Here is a 23,705-nt window from a genome sequence, read left to right as displayed (position 1 = left end):
CAAAGTCCACCTGGTTGATTTGCCCGGCCGCCAACTTGGACAGACCACGAAAAATCAGAGACAATTACAGCTTTGATGTTTAATAGGCCTTTTAATTGTCGGCAGGCGCGCTTCCGACTTTTGCCGACCGAAATATCGCGGGAGCACGGGATGACGTCAGGACGCTTGCCCGACATCATCCTGTGCGATTTCACGTACGATCGGGTCAGGCGCATGCCCGCATGCTGACCTAAAGATTCTGCCCAATGTGAAGAATGGTCATTGGGGCAAAACACCAGAGGGCACGAATGCTCATTGAAAGGCAAACAGAAGTCACTATTTTATGAAACCTCAGGAAATTTGAAAGCCCTTGTGAAAACATTTCAGGGGTTAAATTGGATAAACTCTGAAAACAGCAGTGGTATCATGATATGTGATTAACCTGTACCCAATTCATTGCAATGTAGACAACACATTAAATTTGTGCAGCCTTGCTGTTTTAAATGATTGCTGTGTGCAGCCACCACTACCCATGGCAGCACTACTTAAAGACAATCTGCACTCGGTAAACGGGAAGGACTTAGCAGCTACAAGGAGTGATGGGAGTCCTTTGCAAACTTTGAAGAATGTCTGAACATGTGAGAGGGGTGCACCAATGTTTTCTGAAAATGGACCGGAGGTCTTGTTGCAAGATGTGGAGAGAATGAGAGGCATCCTGTAGCCCCGTGGGGTGGACGGGGAAGGGAGCAGGAGGCTGTCCAGATGCATGCTCAGTAGGCAGAGGGAAGCAGTAATGGTCGAGGACCATGCGAGGAGTATAGTTCCAAGAACATGTATGGAGTGCAGGAAGAAGTTTAAGGATCTGACATGAGTTATCAAGATGAGTGAGTTCAATTTTCAAATAGCATATCCTAACAACTGCAACATTTGCCTAATCTACTTTTTTATTCATTACACCCTCATTAGCCACCCACCAACAATCTCTATCAATCAGTACTCAACCCTTCAATTCATATGTTTCACCTCACCCTCACACACTTAGCATTGTTGCAAGCCTCAAACCCACAATTCACAGATTGCATACACTATCAGCTATTCTACCATGACAATCACAAGCAATACTGTCCTTGCCCTGCTTTGAGGCTGCATTTGGAGATGCAGCTGTTGGCAGATTTCACTTATGACCTCTTTGGTGAGGAGAAGACATCCCATGCACTGGTCCTCGCTGAAGTCAAAACAAAAGAATTGCTCTCTGAAGACCTGCCTTCTAAGTGCCCTTCTACTCATTCGCATCCTCCATGTTCGAACAGCTTGCCCTACTCGGGTTTTCCTCTCTTCATTTCCCCAGACAAAACCCTACCAGGACACCCATGTCTGGAAGCAGCTTGCTTCAGCATAAGACGAAGAAACAACTTCAAGACCAGCCAGACCACTCCCTGCAAAACGTTAAAAATTAAGTCAAGTATAGGAAAGCTCCAAATACACGGACAATTGCACCGGCAGTCAGAAGAAATAATCCACTCATAACTTGTAAATAGTTCATGGTCCCAGTAAATAACTTTGTTGGGGGGAACCTTTATTCAGTTTAACATTGTGTTCAGCTGTGGAAGGTTCAGAAAGGGCATTGGCTGAAGTGTTGACTTTGGAATGGGTAGCATTGGTTGAGCACTGATTTGCATCATCAGCTTGCTGTTCTATATGCTGCTGGCATATAGAACAGCATTACCTGTGAGGCAGTCATTAGGGACACATGCAAACTCCTTTACCAAGACCCTTCTGTCAGAAATATGCACATGAGTCTTGGGACTCATTTTCGATCTTTACATGGTTAAAGAATGGGTGTTATCTAACATGATTTAGTCCCCTCTCTGTCGCCTAGGGAAAGTGCCTGGATACCTCCACCCGCCTTCTCAATGTTTCCTGTCAGCTTAGTTAACCCATAACGGATGAAGATATCCAGTTGACAATGTTAATTCATGCATCCACAGAGATCTTAAGGCAATGATAATAATATAATGTCCCATTATAGCATCCAATTATTTGTTAAGTGATTCCAGGGGTTTTGACTCCAAAATTCTATCTGGTACTTTATTCCATAATTTGATCAATTTATGTGTGAAAGAAAATTTCCTTGGATCAGTCCTATACTCTCCATTACAAGTCTGAAACTATGTCATAGGAGCACAGAAACACAAGTAGGCCATTCAACATCTCAAGCCTTTCTTACCATTCAATTAGATTATGAATGATCAGTATCTTAACTCCACCAAACTTTGTTCCATATTCCTTGAATCTCTTACACCAAAAAAATCTCAGTCCTGGAGATTCTAATTGTTTGGCATCCACAGTATAGGGGTGAGAGCTCCAGATTTCGACTAGCTTCGGACTTGGTGATAGTAATGCTATTTTATATCAAGGCAGGTGTTTAGATTCTCTCTTATTGGAGATGGTCATTGCCTGGCAGTTATGTGGCATGAATGGTAATTACCACTTTTCAATCCAAGTCTCAATATTGTCTAGCTGTTTGTGCATGCAGGCAGAGACTAGTGCATCATCGGAGGAATAGTGAATGGAGCTGAGCAGTGTGCAATCACCAGTGAACATCCGCACTTCTTACAATATATTGATGAAGTGGTTAAAGGTGGTGCAGTTAAAGATGGTTAGACCGGGGACGTGTCCTACATACATATGAATTAGGAACAGGAGTAGGCCATTTGGCTCCTTGAGCTTGCTCCCCCATTCGATAAGATCATGACTGATTTGATGTGGCCTCATCTCTATTTTCCTGCCTAACCCCAATACTCTTTGACTCCCTTGTCAATCTAGAATCTATCTAACTCAGCCTTAAAAATATTCCATGACCAGCTGCCTTCACTGCTCTCTGGGAAATGGAATTCACAGACTAACGACCCTTTGAGAGAAAATATTTCTCCACATCACCATCTTAAATGGGAGGCCCCTTATTTCAAACTGTGTTCTCTAGTTCTCATCTCTCCCACAAGAGGAAACATCCTCTCAGCAGCCACCCTGTCAAGTCTCCTCAGGGTCTTACATGTTTCAATAAGATCACCTCTCATTCTTCTAAACTCCAATGGATACAGGCCCAACCTGTCTAACTTTTCCTCTAAAGGTAACACCTTTATCCCAGGAATCAGTTGAGTAAACCTTCTCTTAACTGCTTCTAATGCAACTATATCCTTTCTTAACTAAAGGGACCAAAATTGTGCACAGTACTCCAGTTTTGGTCTCACCAATGCCCTGTTTAACCGTAGCAAGATTTTTCTACTTTTATATTCCATTCCCCTTGCAATAAATGACAACATTCCATTTGCCTTCCTAATCAATTGCTGTACCTGCACACTAACTTTTTGTGATTTATATACTGCAGAGCTCTCACATCTCTCTCCATTTAAATAATATGCAGCTTTTCTATTCTTCCTCCCAAAGTGGACAAATTCACATTTTCGCACATTATACTCCATCTGCCAAAATTTTCCCCATTCACTTAACCTATCTATATCCCTTTCAGGGATACTTACGTCCTCTTCACAACTTACTCTCCTGCCTATCTTTGTGTCATCAGCTAATTTAACAACTATACATTGGCCTGTAACTTCCGAGCTCCCCAATGTCAGATTTTGAGGGGCTACCCAAAAGATGCGCTGGGGAATCCCTCTGGGAAGTTCCCAGGTAAGGGTTTGCATGGCAATTGCCCAGAAGTGCTAACTTCCTCTGGACAATTGCGTTGCGCTGGGAATCATCCGAAAATGCAGTGTAAATCACTAACTTTGGATAATTCCGCGGGGTTATTACAATAGTTACTCAATAAAAGTTAAAAGAATTAAAACCTCTTCTAACTTCTGAGTGACTATTGTAAAGAGCCAGACTAGCCCTACAGGACTCCCCCACATCTCCGACAACCCCCACACAGAGGTTCGCCGATATCCCCCACCCCTGTGATCGCCGACACCTCTCATCCCCCCGCTCCCCCCACCACTGACCCCTGACACCCTCCACCCCGACCTCTGATAACCCCCCTGACCTCGGACACCCCCCACCCCACCCCACCCCCAGATCTCTGAGTGACCTCCCCCACCACCCCAGATCTCCAATTGACCCCCCCTCCCCAGACCGCCCCTGGACACCCCCACCCCACAAATCCTATGCATTTACCTTAGACACTTACCTTCTCCCTGGCTTTACAATTTCCTTTGAGACTTACTCGCTTTACGGCAGCAAGTGCAGTAAAAAAGGTGGCGTGGCCTCCTTGAATACATTGGAGCTATACTTTGCTGGGTAAGTAGGTATTTATTTCTTCTTATTTCTGCAGGCCAGCACTTTCCGATGCTAGTCGGAGATTACAGCCCATTATGTCCCATCTGATCCCTGCAGCTAGTTACAACTTGGCAACCCAAAAATGATAACATTTATTTCTCCTCTCTGCTTCCTATTAACTAGTCAATTCTCTACCCACGCTAATATATTACTCATTACACCATGAGCTTATTTTGCGTAGTAACTTTGATGTGATACCATTGAATGGCTTGAATGGTTTTCTGTACCACAGTGCCATGGTCAATGCATTCATCCACATTGCAGCCCCTGCTCTCATCCATACAAACTGCAAGAACCCTGAACCTGTTGGACAATTGCAAAGGCTGAGGTTCCTCCACTTCTACCTTCACAATCCCCATACCTGCCTCAATCACAGTCACACCCCCCTGTCCCTGACCATGGACCAACCAGAAGACTCTAGCCTAAAGGGTGTTACTACTTTCTGGAACAAAGAGTCCAGGTAACTTGCCCCCTCACTGATGCATTGCAATGTCCAAAGCTTAGACTCCAGCTCATTAACTCTGAGCCAAAGTTCCTCAAGACATAGATGCTTACTGCAGGTGTGCTTGCCATGGATCACACTGGCATCCCACATACTACAGCTGCAACACAGCACCTGCCCAGCCATCTTTTATCGTATTTTAATTTACTAATTAATTAATTATTTCCTTAATTAAATTTTAATTAAAGCCTCTAGACTTGCTTGTGCTTGTATTCTTATTATTTTGGTTAATGTTCTAGTGCTAACCCCAACTGAAATTCCCCAATTTAGACAAGATAATTAGGAAATACTCACCAGCTGATTTCCTGTGATGTCGTACCTCAATTTCATTCTGAATGCAGGCTCTGAACCTAAAGAGAGGCCTCTGGCACCACTGTTCCCTGCCTCAATATCTTGCCCTGAGGAGTTCCTGCATTGAGGCCCTGGCTCTCAGATGATTGACCTCCAACAATCACAACCAGCTTCCTTTGAGCCAGGTATAATTATCATTGTTGGAGGGATTTCCCCTGATTTCCATTGGTTTCAGTGTTACTAGAATTCCTTGATGCCACACCCTGTCAAAAACTGCCTTCATATCATGGGCAGTCACTCTCAGCTCACCTCTGGAACTCAGATCTGTGCCCATGTTCAGATCAAGGCTGAAATGAAGACTAGGGTTGCACATCTTGGCAGCACCCAACTGAGAAAAAAGGAATAGTTTATTATGAAGTGCCAGTTGACAGGACTGCACTTGGTGCCATCCCTCACTTTGCTGAGGATTGAGAGTAGACTGATAAGATGGTAATTGAGTTAGGTTTGTCCTGCTTTTTGTGGACAAGGCACAGCTGAGCAGTATTCTGCAATGCCAGGTAGATGCCAGTGTTATAGTTGTACTAGGGGCATAGTTAGACCTGGGCACAGGTCTTCAGCACTACAGCCTGGGTGGTGTCAGGGCCCATAGCCTTTGCTGTATCCAATGCACTCAGTCATTTTTTGATATCCTCAGGAGAAGGCCAAGAACAATCATCCTTTTGGCTTGGCTGGCTGAAGGTGGTTGCAAAATGCTTCATCCTGGTCTTTTGCACTGATGTGCTGGGATTTGCCACCATTGAGAATAGAGATATTTACGGAGCCTCCTTGACCCCTCCAATACCATTCATGATTGGATATGGCAGGGCTGCAGAGCTTTTACCACATCTGTTCATTGTGCAATCACTTAGATCTGTCTATGGCATGTGATATGCAATACACTGGGTCCATTTTTTTCTGTAGGCCTTCGTTCTGCTTTGACCTCTATCAGATCAATCCTCAATTTTTTTTTGTAGGCTGTAAAGCCCAAGTCTCTCCAGATTTCCCCTGTAATTCGGACCCCTGAGGCAAGGGATCAGCCTCATAGTTCTACCATCAATGCTTCCAGCATTAAATGTCTCCCTCTTGTTTCTTGGCAACCATACTGGATGCAATGTTCAGGGTACTGCACAATTACTGCCTCCCTTTACTTACCTAATACTGCAGTTCAATATTATTATTGGTTTGCCCTGTGTTTGTTGGACCTGTTTAGCATCAAATCTATGAAGGCTGTTGCGTCTCTTTCAGCTTTTTATCCTTATCTATTTCATCATCATTCACATCTTATCTATTATTTTTCATATGTGTCCACAGCATTATATGGCTTCGGGTCATTAGAAGATTTTAATACTGTGCGTTATGACAAAGTCAAGTTTATTTAAACTTATCAGGGAAGTGATCAGTTAGCCAGTCGAATTATACATATTGAGATCATTTATACAAACAATCATGTTCTGAACAGGGTAAGTCATGCAGACACTAATCTTAGTCACAGGCTTTTCACTCTGGCGGCCAAGATTCATTTCCAGTCCGAGCAGTGGTGGCTGACATCTGTGTGCACTGATGGTTGACAGAAAGGTCACAAACAACTTGAAATATGGAAAGTTGGAGACTGGTTACCTCTGCCGAACAAATCCACAGCACTAATCACTCAGCTAGGCTCTTAGCAGGTTAAGTGTTTGCTAAGAAGGATCAGAATATATTGTTTAATTTCCTCCCGTTCACTGGGAACCGGAGCCCCTCTTGTATCTTTGCCTTGTCATCCACTCTGCAAGTTGGAAGCTTTCCTAGGTCGTAACCTGGGCACACTGGACCACCTGGGCACAGCGATTATCGGAAAATCGGGCAGGTCGGGGCACACACCTGTAAAAGATCAAATCCAATCAAATTAATGGAGAGAATCACACAGGCTCCCTGACTGATGTGTGCTCAGACTGTTCCAATTTTCAGATACTCTCTAAATGGTGCAATAGGAAGGGAGATTTTGTGCACAAACCTTTGAAGGTTGCAGGACAAGTTGAGAATGCTGTTAAAATGCATGTGGCTTTATGAATATAGACATAGAATACAAAAGCAAAGGAGTTATGCTAAACTTTATAAAATGTTGGTGTGGTTGGGGTATTGTTGTCAATTCTGGACATTGCACTTTAGGAAGCATCTCAAGGCTCTGTAGAGAGAATGCAGAATGCAGGGATAAGGGAATTCAGTTACGTGGAGAGACTAGAGAAGCTGTAGTTGTTCTCCTTAGAGCAGGAAAGGTCAAGAGGAGATTTAATGTGGTGGTGGTGTGTTACAGTTCACTCAAGTAGCCTAAGTTACTGTGGTAACATGCACTTTTTACACACATCTTGTCATCTGGAGCCATGGATAATGATGGTAGAGACCCCAACATTCTTTCCATCAAAAGGGGAATTTCTCCTGCTTTTGCCACCTGCTATTGGTGTATGTTGAAAAGATTTGCAGGTTGTTACTCAACCTGTTTGACCACATTAGGAACATTGCATCCCTGGCCATCCTGGGGTGGAACTTGAACCTGGAGCTTCTGGCTCAGAGGCAGGGATGCTACCTGCTGCACCACAAGAACCCCCCTGTTTTGAATTCAAGAGTTTTGATTGTGTGAGGAGAAACTTTCTGCTGGCAGAAGGGTCAGTAACCAAAAGAACATGGATTTAAGGTGATTGGTGAAAGAACCAGAGGCGTCATGACGAAAATCTTTTTACCCAGCGAATTGTTATGACTGCTTGAAAGGGTGGAGGAAGCTGATTCAATAATAATTTTCCAGAAGAAACTGGATAAATACTTGAAGGTAAAAATTTGCAGGGTTATGGGAAAACATAGGAACTTAGGGCTTAGGAGCAGGAATAGGCCATTCGGCCCTTCTGGCCTGCTCTGCCATTCAATAAGATCATGGTTGATTTGATTGTGGTGTCAACTTCTCTTCCCTGTCTGCCCCTCCATAAACTTTGACTTCCATGCTGGCCTTAGTGGCTGCGATATCGTCTACCCCACTCTGGCTGCAGGAAGTCCACTGGAGTCACCAATCTGGCCTGGGAGGTGGTGGCAGCAGTGGTGAGCGTCAGCAGAGCACAGAGGAGGTCAGCCATCCAGTGCAGGAAGAGGATGAATGCCCTCATACATTCCGCCAGAATAAGTCAACCACACCATCACTCTCAACACATCACACTCACAAACCCATCACACATCTACAGGGATCTCACACTTCAAGGGACAACACCACTAACTCTCACACACCCTCATATCTCCATCAGACTCATATCCCCTGGAGCTCATCTCCTCATCCCGTCCATGGTTCTGTTCACCACACAAACATTCCATGCAGTGCCGTGCATCCTGCTCACACTCTCTCCATCTATTTTCATGCAGGAGAAGCTGGCTCACAGCAGCAGGGAGAGGTCCCAGACCGGGAGTGGAATGGCCCACATTAGGCCCCTCACTCAGTTTGAGGAGCGTGCCATCGCGCTGACTGATGAGGACATGGACCATGCCCGCAGCGACGGTGAGGTTGGCGGTGAACATCCACTTGAGGATCCTGCACCGCATCTTCCCTGTCTCAATGCAAATGTGAGTGCCCCCTCTCCTGCTTTTGACTCTGTTAACAGGGAGCTCTGCCAAGCGACTGACACCCTCAGCCAATCAGTCCCTCAGCTCCATCCACGTCCTCACTTCCAGCGAAGAGGACACCTCCTCTATTGAAGAGCTGGAAATAAACAGCCTGGGAAACCCGTCACAACACTTACCCACACCCTGCACCAGCGCAGAGGCACAGCTCAGGGGTCCTAGATCTAGAGCAGGCTTGGGTTCACAATCTGGTGGTCACCGCACAGACATGAGTCCACAGAAGGAGGAGGCAGGTTCAGCTGAGCTCCCCAGCACTTGGAAGACTGCTGGGGAAGAGACATCTGTGAGATCCAAGTCAGATGATGAGCCTCTGATTTCGGCCTTCCATCTCATCGTGGAGAGTCAGGAGAAGGTGGAGGAACATCACGCAAAGCTGTTGGATGCCCTCAACAGAGTGGCATGTGAGTCAGAGGAGTGCGTCTGCCTGCCCTCTGATGAAGTGGTACCCACATGTACATGCATGGAGGTCTCCATGGGAAGGTTGGCAGATGCAAGGGAGACAATGGTCCAGCAGAATGTAGAGATAGGTGCAGACCTGCACTCCATTGCGAGAGCCATGGCTGAGTTCCTCAGTGGCAACGCAAGAGGGAAACGGGGCACCTCGCCGTCCCTCCAAGTGCTCCATCTTGTCCAGGTACTCCTTCCCCTCAAGGAGTCAGGCTGGGGCCCTCGGGCATCCGAAAGGAGGAGGAGAGGCAGCATGTGTCGGAAAACGGTCAGAGCGACAGTTCCTCTGGCGAGTGCGGCCACGCTCATGGCACTGTGAGTGGCTCAGCTGCACAGGGGGAGAGCAAAGAGAGGGTAAGAGCAATGGTGGTAGGAGACTCGATAGTAAGGGATACAGACAGGCGTTTCTGCGGTTGTAGACGTGACTCCAGGATGGTATGTTGCCTCCCTGGTGCCAGGATCAAAAATGTCACTAAACAGCTGCAGAGCATTCTAAAGGGGGTGGGCAAACAGACAGAGATTGTGATACATATTGGTACCAACGATGCAGGTAGAAAGGGGGATGAGGTCCTGCAAGCAGAATTTAGGGAGCTAGGAAACAGATTAAGAAACAGGAACTCAAAGGTAGTAATCTTTGGATTACTTCCGGTAACACGCGCGAGTGAGTATAGAAATAGGAGGTTAGTCCAGATGAATGCGTGGCTGGAGAGATGGTGCAGGAGGGAGGGCTTTAGATTTCTGGGACATTGGGACCATTTCTGGGGGTGGTGGGATCTGTACAAGGCGGACGGGTTGCACCTGAACCAGAAAGGGACCAACATCCTTGCCAGGAGGTTTGTGACTGCTGTTGGGGAGGGTTTAAACTAACTTGGCAGGGGGAGGGGATCCTGAGAGGAAGTTCAGCAGGGGGAGATGCACAGCCAAAATTAGAAGAGAGAGCAAGTGAGTCTGGAAGGCATATAAATTATAGGCCAGTTAAGGCACAAGGGAATTTGGAAATGTTGGATGGTATTTATTTTAATGCAAGGAGTCTGACAAATAAGGCAGATGAGTTGAGGGCACAAATTAACACCTGGAAGTATGATGTCATTGCTGTCACAAAGACATGGTTGAGAGAGGGGCAGGATTGGCAGCTCAATATTCCAGGATATAGGATCTTTCGGTGAGAAAGAGAAGGAAGTAAAAGAGGAGGGGGTATCTCAATATTGATCAAGGAATCAATTACAGCAGTAAGGAGGGATGACATCTTAGAAGGCCCCTCAAATGAAGCCATATGGGTAGAACTGAAAAACAAAAAAGGAGCAATCACATTGCTGGGAGTGTACTATAGCCCCCAAACAGTCAGAGAGAAATAGAAGAGCAGATATGTAGACAAATTTCAGAGAAGTGTAAAAATAATAGGGCAGTAATAGTGGGGGATTTCAACTTCCCAACATTAACTAGTTAGTCATAGTGTGATAGGTTTAGAGAGAGCGGAATTCTTAAAATGCATCCAGGAGAGCTTTTTAAGCCAGTACGTAGAAGGTCCTACAAGAGAGGGGGTGGTCCTGGACTTAATTTTAGGAAATTAAGCCGGGCAAGTGGTAGAGGCATCAGTGGGGGAGCATTTTGCAGATAGTGATCATAACTCCTTTAGATTCAAGGTTGTTCTGGAAAAGGACAAGGATGGGCCAGAAATCAGAGTTCTAAATTGGGGGAAGGCCGATTTTAATAAGATCAGATATGATTTAGCTAGAGTGGACTGGGAGCAGTTACTTTTAGAGCAGTGGGACCCATTCAAGAAGGAAATAGGGAGAGTACAGGGCCAACATATTCCAGTAAAGACAAAGGGTGGGACCAACAAGTCCAGGGAACCTTGGATGTTGAGGGATATGCAGGATTGGATAAGGAAAAAAAGGAAGGCTTATGGCAGACACCAAGGGCTCAAAACAGTGGAAGCCCTAGAGGAGTATAGAATGTGTAGGGGGGAACTTAAAAAGGAAATTAGGAGAGCAAAAAGGGGGCATGAAGAAACATTGGCAGGAAAAATAAAGGAAAATCCAAAGTTATTTTACAAGTACATTAAGAGTAAGAGGATAAACAGGGAAAGAGCAGAGCCCATTAAGGACCATAGTGGTAATTTGTGTGTGGAGCCGGAAGATGTAGGTAGGGTTCTAAATGAATACTTTGCGTCGATGTTCACACGAGAGAGGGACAATGTGGGTATTGAAATCAGGCAGAAGGACCGTGAGATAATTAAAGAAATTAGCACAGAAAGGGAGGAGGTTCTAAGTGGCCTGGAAGGCTTAAAAGTAGATAAATCTCCAGGCCCAGATGAAATGTATCCCAGGCTGTTGAGTGAGGCAGGGGAGGAGATAGCAGGGGCGCTGGCAATAATTTTCAATACCCCTTTGGCCATAGGAGAGGTGCCAGAAGACTGGAGGACAGCCAATGTGGTACCGTTATTCAAGAAGGGAGGAAGGGAACTACAGGCCAGTCAGTCTAACCTCAGTGGTGGGGAAACTATTGGAAGCAATTCTGAGGGACAGAATTAATCTACACTTGGAGAGGCAGGGGTTAATCAAGGATAGTCAGCATGGTTTTGTTGAGGGGAGATCATGTCTGACCAATTTGATTGAATTTTTTGAAGAGGTGACCAGGCGTGTAGATGAGGGCAATGCATATGACGTAGTCTAGTTGGACTTCAGCAAGGCTTTTGATAAGGTCCCACATGGGAGACTGATAACGAAAGTAAGAGCCCATGGGATCCAAGGCAATTTGACAAATTGGATCCAGAATTGGCTGAGTGGCAGGAAGCAGAGGGTGATGGTCGAGGGGTGTTTTTGTGACTGGATGCCTGTGTCCAGTGGGTTCCACAGGGATCGGTGTTGGATCCCTTGCTGTTTGTGGTTTTATAAACAATTTATACTTGAATGTAGGAGGATTGATCAGTAAGTTCGTGGATGACATGAAAATTGGTGGGGTGATAAATAGTGAGGAGGATAGCCATAGATTACAGGAGGATATAAACGGGCTGGTAAGATGGGCTGATTAGCGGCAAATGGAATTTAATCCGGATAAGTTTGAGGTGATGCACTTGGGCAGGACAAACAAGGCACGGGAATACACGATGAATGGTAGGGCCCTGGGAAGTACTGAGGATCAGAGAGACCTTGGTGTGCATGTCCACTGCCTCTTAAGGTAGCTAGACAGGTAGATAAGGTGGTTAAGAAGGCATATGGGATACTTGCCTTTATTAGCCGAGGCATAGGATATACAAGCAGGGAGGTTATGCTGGAACTGTATAAAACGCTGGTTAGGCCACAGCTAGAATATTGCGTGCAGTTCTGGAATCTGCATTATAGGAAGGATGTGATTGCACTAGAGAGAGTGCAGAGGAGATTTACCAGGATGTTGCCTGGGCTGGAGAGTTTTAGTTATGAGGAGAGATTGGATAGACTGGGGTTATTTTCCCTGGAGCAGAGGAGATTGAGGAGGGACATGATTGAGGTGTATAAAATTATGAGGGGCATAGATAGGGTAGACAGGAAGGAACTTTTCCCCTTGGTGGAGGGATTAATAAGCAGGGGGCATAGATTTAAGGTAAGGGGCAGGAGGTTTAGAGGTGATAGAGACATAGGAAAAAAAGGAGCAGAAGTAGGCCATTCGGCCCTTCAAGCCTGCTCCGCCATTCATTATGATCATAGCTGATCATCCAACTCAATAGCCTGCTCCCGCTTTCTCCCCATATCCTTTGATCCCTTTCGCCCCAAGAGCTATGTCTAACTCCATCTTGAAAACATACAATATTTTGGCTTCAACTACTTTCTGTGGTAGTGAATTCCACAGGCTCACCACCCTCTGGGCAAAGAAGTATCCTCAGACTGTGACCCTTGGTTCTGAATCCACCACCATCGGGAACATCCTTCCTGCATCTAGGCTGTCTAGTCCTGTTAGAATTTTATAGATTTCTATGAGATCCCCCCTCATTCTTCTGAACTCCAGCGAATGTAATCCTAACTGACTCAATCTCTCCTCATATGTCAGTCCCGCCATCCTGGGAATCAGTCTGGTAATCCTTAGCTGCACTCCCTCTATAGCAAGAACATCCTTCCTCAGATAAGGATAAACTGCACACAATATTCTAGGTGTGGTCTCACCAAGGCCCTGTATAATTGCAACAAGACATCCCTGCTCCTGTACTCGAATCCTCTCACTATGAAGGACAACATACCATTTGCCTTCTCTACCGCCTGCTGCACCTGCATGCTTACCTTCAGCGACTGGTGTACGATGACACCCAGGTCTCGTTGCACTTTCCCCTCTCTCAATTTACAGCCATTCAGATCTGCCTTCCTGTTTTTGCTACCAAAGTGGATAACCTCACATTTATCCACATTAATATTGCATCTGCCATGCACTTACCCACTCACTCAGCTTGTCCAAATCACACTGAAGCATCTCTGCATCCTCCTCACAGCTCACCCTCCCACCCAGCTTTATGTCATCTGCAAATTTGGAGATATTACATTTAGTTCCCTCACCTAAATCATTAATACATATTGTGAATAGCTGGGGTCCCAGCACCGATCCCTGCAGTACCCCACTAGTCACTGCCTGCCATTCAGAAAAAGACTCATTTATTCCTACTCTTTGTTTCCTGTCTGCCAACCAGTTTTCTATCCATCTCAGTACACTACCCTCAATCCCATGCGCTTTAACTTTACACGCTAATCTCTTATGTAGGACTTTGTCAAAAGCCTTCTGAAAGTCCAAATAAACCACATCCAGTGGCTCCCCTTCATCAACTCTACTAGTTACATCCTCGAAAAATTCCAGTAGATTTGTCAAGCATGATTTCCCTTTTGTAAATCTATGCTGACTCTGTTTGATTCTGCTACTGTTTTCCAAGTGCTCAGCTATTAAATCTTTTATAATGGACTCTAGAATTTCCCCCACTATCAACGTCAGGCTGACTGGTCTCTAATTCCCTGTTTTCTCTCTACCTCCCTTTTTAAAAAGTGGGGTTACATTAGCTACCCTCCAATCTGTAGGAACTGTTCCAGAGTCTATAGAATCTCAGAAGATGACCACCAATGCATCCACTATTTCTAGGGCCACTTCCTTAAGTACTCTGGGATGTAGATTATCAGGCCCTGTGAGGATGTGAGGAAGAATCTTTTCACCCAGAGGGTGGTGGGAATCTGGAACTCACTGCCTGAAAGGGTGGTAGAAGCAGAAACCCTCATAACATTTATGAAGTATTTGGATGTGCACTTGCGATGCCATGGCAGAGAAGGTATTGGCCTAGTGCTGGAAAATGGGATTAGAATAGTTAGGTACTTATCTGACCGGTGCAAGCTCGATGGGCTGAAGGGCCTTTTTCTGTGCTGTAGGCCTCTATGACTCTATGACACCCCTGGGTCATCTGTCATTGCAGAGGGAGCAGCTGGCCCACAGAGGGTGGCCAAAGAAAGCCAGGGCCCTCAAGGCCTCAGGTCTCCAGAGGATGCACACCAAAGTCATCAGAGGCAACAGGCCCAACCATTGCACAGGCTGTCTCCACCCCTGTTTATTTTAATATATTTTACGGGATGTGGGCATCACTGGCTAGACCAGCATTTATTCCCCATCCCTAATTGCCCTTGAGAAGGTGGTGGTGAGCTGCCTTCTTGAACCGCTACAATCCACACAGTGTAGATACACCCACAGCGCTGTTAGGGAGGGATATCAGGGCAGCACCCAGGAGAAGTGGTAGGCCTAAAAAGTTAAGGAATTCTGATCACAAGTGGTTGCCCAGGGAAGACCTTTTGTCATTTTATAATCTGAAAATATATTCACTGTCACTGAATAATGTATAATGGCGTCTTTCAGCTTCATTGACAGGCTTTGTGAATCCTCCCATTGCATTCCCCCCACCACCAGCAGCTCAGCTGCACACAGCCGCCCACAAGTGATTCTGGACGGAGAAGTGTGTGTGTGGCAGGGCCTCTTGGAGCATCGTGCGAGCACTCTCCCACACACGCAGGTCCTTCCCGTATCACACTCATCTCCCTGTCCTGAGCATTTTCAATGCTGCCTGCTGGGATTCTCTTTCAGTTGTCCATCTGAGCCGACCTGCATCTCCGCCCACCCACTGATCACACTCCCATGCAGCATCGGTGCCCGTCCAAAGCAAGGCTCTGCTCACTTTTGACCACGGTGGTCGTGGTCTTGTCTCTCGTCAGCTATCCCCTTCTTTCCCTTCCCCCAATCACCCATGTCTACCCCATCACTGTTGGCAGCACCCCCCCGCGCCCCCCCCCCCCCACCCCGACCCCCCCACTCCCACTCCCCCCTGGCATCACCTTCCACCTCCCCACTGTCACCTATCAACCCGAACCCTTGTCGTTCTAGGATGTCCAGGTGAATGTGCATATTCCTCAGTTTCCCACCCCCACCCCTTACCCCGACCTCCTCCTTCCCGCCCCCAGGGTATGTGGCTTCCTCCAAGTCCCCACCAACCACCCTTGCTGTTCCTTCTACAGCGACCGACACCCCCTCACCCTCCCAACCTACCGATTCCCTCTGCCTCCTCTCACACCCACCATTCCCTCCTACCATGCCCACCCTCAGTTCGCTCCCCAGGTGGCAGTCATTGACCCCACAGACCCCCCTCCTTACTCCCTTTTCCACCCCTGTTCCCTCCTCCCCCAGGACGCCTTCCCCTCTCCGAACTCCCTCCCCCTGCCAGACACCCTCTCCCCTCAGAACTCCTTCTTCCCCCCTAGGCACATTCCCCCTCCCACCCCCCATACACCTCCCCCCCTCAGAACTCCCTCCCTTACACCTTTCTTCCCCCTTACACCTACCTCCACACTAGCTGCATTCTCCCCTGTTACATGCTCCTCCCCCGTACTGCCTCCTCTCCCATCAAAGCTTCACCCCCCCCGATACCTTCATCACCCCCACCCCAACCTCACCCCCACCCACTCACAACTAGACCTTCCTCTCCCCCCCGACCACCCCCCCCCACCCCCCACCACCCACCCATCCCAGTACACCTTCCTCTTTCACTCACACATAGACCTTCTTCTCCCACCGTGACCCTCCCTGTTCCCCACCCCCGATACACCTTCCTCTCCCCCCAACCAACTTCGCTGCTGATCTGTCATAGACCATGGCCAAGGCCGTGGTGTTCCGCAGCAGACCCGAAGGATCAACGGAGACCCCCTGCCTTCCAGGAGCTGCTTAACGACAGAGCCATGTCTGTAAAAATCCACCCAGCATGCAATGCACATGTTCCCTCAGGGTCTGGTAACTGTAGGGCTCCAGCATCTTCTTCACCTCAGGCATCCACGATCTGGGCAAGGCCCCAACGCTAAGCACCGACTTCTGCACCTCTCACTTAGTCCAGACATGTCCTGGGCTGGCGTGTTTTCTGCTGGTGTACTGGCAAATCAGGTGTGAGGGGAACAATTCCAGTCGGGCCTTACTCTGCATCCCATTAGTGAGCTGCAAATTGTGCTCACGCCAGCCTCCAGCAAGATTCACGTTCCGCCATGGCGGACACCATCGGATGATTCCCCCTGTGATTTCGCGCTGGTGTGAAACCAATTTCTGCCGCTCACGTCAAATTGCCCCTCCCCCTGCCCGCCATGATGCCTGCAGCCAATACGACTAGACAATCAAAGCTCATGTTATCTACACCTAATGTTCATATGTGAGCACATTCCATCAGAGGTCACTGGGCAGAAATCAGTGGCTGATAGCCTGGTTAATTTTACCCCTTCCTGGTCTGGGTATGCTGAGACCAATTCTCACACTGCAGCTTATGCTCAGTTAGTCAATTTGTATGGAGATTGAAGATTATTTTGATTATAAAACCAAAAGAAGCAAAATATGATGCATTGGCCAAGCTTTTGTCTTAATGCCTCCAACTTTGGCTTGAGGTCAGTTTTTGATTGATTACATTGGTATGTTTTGTTATGTGAAAGGTGCTTTTAGAATGCAAGTTGTTGTTGGACAATGTGGATGGTGAGGCATTACAGAATGCATTACAGACTGGTCAGTGAGGTGTACGTGATTGTTTGTTCATGTTTTCTCTGACCCAAGCTTCAGTTCATATTGTTGATTTACCTGTGTCTCATACCTCACCTGGAAGCCTCATACACAGGTGTTTTTGTGAGTGAAGACTTATGCAACCTCCACGAACATTAAAATAATTGCAGAATCACAATTTGCAACAACACTGAGTGTCACCCCACGTGAAGAAAGGCCTGCCGATAATGAAATGATGGGACAGATAAGCTGGGGTTGACAACAACAACAAAAAGGAAATCAGATAGGGTGAGCTTTGCATGTGCACTGATTGAAAACAGTAAAGCAGAACCCGCATTATAACCTATTTAAGAGGCTGTCTGACTGAACTTTATAAAGCTGCGTCTTAAGAAACCACTGGTGGTAAACACAGCTGTTTCTGGTGGGTAACACAAAGTTTGGTGCCAGCTCCAGCAGTACCTGAAAATGAAGCATATTAAACAGTCAAGTGGAAGTCATCCAGATCCCACAATCATACACTGACTTTCCCCTTTACTCTGGAGAAAGTTCCTAGCTCTTTTTGTTTGGCATTGGTCCAGATTTTCTATCATTAATGTTTCATAATTTTGCAAATTCTTTGGCCCGAAGACAAATCATTTAAGTATGGTTTTCTTTGCACCGTTGAGTCTATTCCAACAACATGGGCAATTCTATATATTGATTTTCTCAGTCACCTCCTGCCACATTGAGACACTGTTTCCTAAACATCGCATACCATCAGCAGTGACCTACGCCCAGTAAGGAAGCAAGGGATTAAATCTGCTATCAAGGGTATAAGGACCAGGGCTTTTCCTGCTTAAACCTGAATACTTTCCTGAAACAACACCCGCTGCTCTCGTTGGTAATCCTTCCACAATTGTGAGAGCAGAAGACTGTTTGGCTCAAAGAATTCATCCTTAAATGAATCTCTGCTAACCTTTTAGCGGGTCCCTCGAGAATCTAAAAAGCATTTGAGCAGCTTGAGTCAGAGCACAGCCTGCCCGAGGCTGCCCCTTAAAACCAGAAGGCATAGAGTCACTTAGGAAGGGGGTGGCAAAACGGCTGCTGCAGCCCTTGCTCAAACTTCTGCAAAGATTTTTTACCCCTGTTTTTGCAAAGTGTAACATTGCACTGGAATGGCAACACAACAGGCACTTAAACTCAAACTTTTGTGCTTAATGTCTTTTTTCAGGAAAGACTGCCCTCATGAAAAAACGCTTGGTAATTTTCTAGTTACCAAGGGAGGAGTTCTGTGGATTTTTTTTTTGTCACAGTGGTATCAGGCACAAATGTAAATATTTCAGTACAGCTTCCTTCACTTTCCTTGCACACACATAAAAGCAAAACGCTCAGCATTGATTCGTGAATGTGGGTCCCATTTCATAAACTTGCAGCTTGCGGTATGTGAGATTGAAAAATCTGCTTTTTGAAGATGCTGCCCACGATTATTTCTCCGCTCATCTCAATTGTTGACAGATGCTTCCCAGGTTTCATTATGATAGGTCCTACAGTGTGAGCCGTAGAGGACCCCCAAAGTTTGGTGGTTCTTTCTGGTGAATCCCAGCTTGTGCTTTGGTGAGAGTCAGCCGGATGGACCGGAATGTAGGCCAGCCACTGGACACGTTGTTTCCTGGCCTTGCTTAGCCATTTCCGAGTTGGCCTCCCTCCATCTACTCCAAATGAGGCCATCGGGGAAAGGTAGCTGGGATGGGTTTGGTTATGGGGAATTCCCTATGTTGGGAGATCTTGCTTTCCAGGCTTGCAGGGGCAACTGGCCTAGGCTGAGGCCAGGCATACTTTGTCAATGGTGAAAGTGGAGTCCACCTGAGGTCCAGGTGGTGGTCATGGCTAGGATTCTAAGGAAAAAAGTATTAAATCAAAATGTTTTTATATTAAATATTAAATCAAAATTAAAGCGTTTCCCATACATTGGGGGTTGCTAGGGACAATTATTACTCCCTCTGGGGTAAATTCTGGCCTTTCCATTGCAATGAGTGCACCCTTCATTGCAATGCTGAGTGGGGAATCTTGCTTGACCCTGAAAATACTTCAGTAGAGGTACCTGGAGAGATCATTTACACAAAAATGGATTTCCAGAACCATTGTATCAGAAACTTAAGCCAAATAGAGACCATACAGTTCACTGAGCCTGCCCTAGTACTAAATCTTCTGACTGGGGTACCTCAGGGCTCATTTCTGGGACCATTACTGTTTCAAAGTTACATCAGCAATTTGAATTCAGAAACTTAGTGTAAATGGTTCAATTGTTCAAATGATGCCAAACCAGGAGGGGCTGTTAAATTGAAAGGAGCAGTGCAGGAATCACAGAATAGGCTAACTGCAATATGGGAGTGGGCCTAAATATGGCAGCAGAAAATTAGCACAGAAAAATCTAATGTATTGCACATGGTAAGGAAAAGTGAGTGACACTCATTTTCCATTCTCCATGAATCATGTCAAAATAAATAAGATTGAAGTTGAAGGACAAATAGGAATCTAAGTAGATTCGATGCTCAACTACTTACAAAGTGATGGAAGGGCTCATCAACAGTGATATCAAGTGGCACTTTCTCAGCAATAACCTGCTCAGTGATGCTCAGTTTGGGTTCTGCCAGGGCCACTCAGCTCCTGACTTCATTACAGCCTCGGTCCAAACATGGACAAAAGAGCTGAATTCAAAGTGTGATAGTGACTGTCATTGACATCAAGACAGCAGTTGACCGAGTGTGGCATCAAGGAGTCCTAGCAAAACTGGAGTCAATGGGAATTGGGGGAAAACTCTCCATTGATTGGAATCATACCTAGCACAAAGGAAGATGGTTGTGGTTGTTGGAGGTCAATCATCTCAGTTCCAGGAAATCACTGCAGGAGTTCCTCAGGGTGGTGGCCTAGAAGCACCTTCAGCTGCTTCATCAATGACCTTCCTTCCATCATAAGGTCAGAAGTGGGGATGTTCGTTGATGATTGTACAATGTTCAGCACCATTTGCGTCTCCTCAGATACTGAAGCAGTCCATGTCCAAATGCAGCAAGACCTGGACAGCATTCAGACTTGGGCTGATAAGTGGCAAGTAACTTTCATGCCACACAAGTGCCAGGCAATGACCATGTCCAACAAGAGAGAATCTCACCATCTCCCCTTGATATTCAATGTCATTACCATCACTAAATCCCCCACTATCAACATCTTTGGGGTTACCATTGACCAGAAACTGAACTGGACCAGCCATATAAATACTGTGGCTACAAAAGCAGGTCAGAGGCTAGAAATTCTGTGTAGAGTAACTCACTTCCTGACTCCGCAAAGCATGTCGACCATCTACAAGGCACAAATCAGGAGTATGATGGAATACTCTCCACTTGCTTGGATGACTGCAACTCCAACAACATTTTAGGGGCTTGACACCACCCAGAACAAAGCGGCCCACTTGATTAGCACTCCATCTACCACCTTAGACATCCACTCCCTCCACCACCAATGCACAGTGGCAGCAGTGTGTACTAGCTCTAAGATGCACTGCAGCAACTCACCAAGGTTCCTTCGACAGCATCTTCCAAACCCGTGACTTCTACCACCTAGAACGACAAGGACAGAAGACGCATGGGAACATCACCACCTGTAAGTTCCCCTCCAAATCACACACCATCCTGACTTGGAAATATATCACCGTTTCTTCACTGTCGCTGGGTCAAAATCCTAGATCTCCCTTCCTAACAGCAGTGTGGGACTGTGGGTGTACCTACACCACTGCAGTGGTTCAAGAAGGCAGCTCACCACCATGTTTTCAAGGGCAATTATGATGTGGGCAATAAATGCTGGCTCAGCCAGTGATGCCCACATTCCATGAACAAATTAATTTAAAAAAAACACGGAAGGAGCAATTAGCAAAAGCAATGTTGAACTTTGTAGCCAAAGTAGTAGAATAAGAATCAAAGGATCAAACTGCACAGTACTCTGGTCAGAAGGAAGAAGAAATTGCACTTATATTCACAACCCCATGATGTTCCAAAGTGCTTCACAGCTAATGAAGTACTTTTAAGTGTTATAATGTAAGGATACACATACCTAGTTCTGGAATTGTACTAGAAAAGTTGTCGTATTTCAGGTTTCGTGAGGAACAAGAGTGCACCTTGCCTTTCGGGCTGAATGTTCTGAGAGTTCATTAGTGCCTTCTATTGCATTCTGCAGCCTTGGGAGCACTGGTACCCAGGAAATGTTCTGTATCCTGTCGACCTAATGTGTTCTTTCCACAGAGAAAGCAACAAGAATATTCCTCCTTGCAGCAAAGGCTTTTGTTAATTGCTTGAGGCAACAGTACACAGCCAAATGATTTGATAATCTATTGTCAATGATGGCTGGGAAAGATGTCCATGTAGGCCAGAGCAGTGCTGATGACAAAGAACTCATGTATCCGTGAATTATGTTCTGATGACACGGTGAAGTTTCAAACTTTTCACATCTTGACTTTGAAATCTGGCAACATCATTAAAGTGGAATTTCTTATATTTGATCTTGATAAATGATATAAATGTTATAGTGGCGTAAATGTTTAATGCATACCAATGGGAAGTTTCCTTTCGGGAAACTTTCAAGAGATGCAATGCGATGTAGTAAAGGCAAGTCTCCTGTATTTGTCCAGCAAAGGCTACCAAGACAATAAATACAGGTCCAGGGACAGATATGTATATAATGCATGGGATCCAGTTATGCCTACCACTCTTGTCCAAACATTGGAGAGACATTGGGACTCCCATCCCATGCTTTGGTTGCTGCAAACGTAGTTGCAAGGTTGTTGCAAGAAAAAATATCTTGCAATGCAACAAAGCAGGCCTCGCCTGCAGAAAATCGTACACATAAATAAAAGTACAAATAAAACAGTGTAACAAGCAAAGAAAGTTAAAAGTGATACTGACTTTTATAAAAAACCTATGTCTACCCGCAAGCCTATCACCATACCATCTCACAAAAAGAGACAGTGCAATTCGAGGCAGTGAGTGAGATACAGAGTGATCAATTTAAAAAACGTTTGGAGACACTTGGATGTCATCAATACAACCTTTAAATGATGGCATTTTTCTTCACTATAGATTATAGCCTATTGCATGTCAGGAATGAGAGCCTGGACACTCAATTTTAGTAATGCCCCTTGCTTTGTAAGGTGAGGAATCTGAGGCAGAAACATGCAAAACATAAACATGACTAAAACAGGCAAACTGACTCTGTCAAATAGATTACAGGGGAGAACTAATGGTATTACTACCTTACCCCTGCCCACTTATCCCCTTTGTTTCTTATTTGTGCATCTTGCTCTTGCTGATCGAAGCCCATTCAGTGATGGGCACTCACCACTGATGCCTTGGCTGAGATTAGTCAACTCATCAGAGATGTAGAAAGTGCCTCCCTGGTTAGTATATCTCAGTACAAGACAAGGTGGCAGATACATCTGTCAGAGAAGCACCCCACATTAGAGCTTGTGGAGGGTTATCAGTAATGCTGCATTTTTTTGATTGCCTTTAGTCACAATTCCATAGTGCAGGTGTCACATGGCTAGCCACTGCATTGACATTTTGCCCATCGCCTCTGGGCAGTGTATTAGAGCAATACCAAATGAAGCTCACTGCCTCATTGTCTCCCACAACACTCCAATATCCTCTGCATCAAATATCCCTCCAAATCTTTTTGGTAAGATGCTTTGCTTCAAGGAATCCATGTGACGAAGCATTCTTAGCTCCAAACAACCCTCCAATTAAATACATTTCTCTTACACTTTATCCTCACTCTTAATGACTATTTCAGATCGATGAATTCTTTCCACCATTCCCCAAATGGAGGGAATAATCATCCTCTATTCACTAAATCAAAACTCTTAATATTTTTTATTCAGACCTCTCAATTAATTGTGTCCAAATCATCACCTTTTAGAAATTTATAATTATTACTTATTTTTATTCTCTACTTAAAGAACCCAAAATGTTACTGACCCTTTTTTATGGTTTTATCCACCAGCAATTATTAAAATTTCAGGGAATTGTATATTTAAACCCTCATTCACATCCTACAGCAGGGCAATATGTGGCATCACGGCATATAGTTGGCCTCAGCACCCTGCGTAGGGGTGGGTGGGGGCAAAGGCCAGCTGACGATGTGTGCCTGATTGTTACCAGTGAAACTGCTGGAAAGGTCATGATGGCTGAATAGTCAAGTAGACGGGCAACATTGTCTCGACTCATGCGTTAAGAATTTGAATGAGGCACTAAAGGGCTGTGAGCACTTGTAAAAATGTTCCTCAGCCGGGAAAGGTGGGTTGGTGGGAGGAGGGGTGGCGAGCGAAACTGGAGAGACCTCCACCGCCCAGTAAAGCCACACAGCGCTTAAGGGTTGCACATAGTGGAACTTCTTGTCAAGAGAGTAACATGTGTGCACAAGTAATGTTTAGATC

This window comes from Cetorhinus maximus, chromosome 5, assembly GCF_964194155.1.
Source record: "Cetorhinus maximus chromosome 5, sCetMax3.hap1.1, whole genome shotgun sequence".
In the NCBI taxonomy this organism is placed as follows: domain Eukaryota; kingdom Metazoa; phylum Chordata; class Chondrichthyes; order Lamniformes; family Cetorhinidae; genus Cetorhinus; species Cetorhinus maximus.
Note: the sequence above shows the minus strand (reverse complement) of the source record.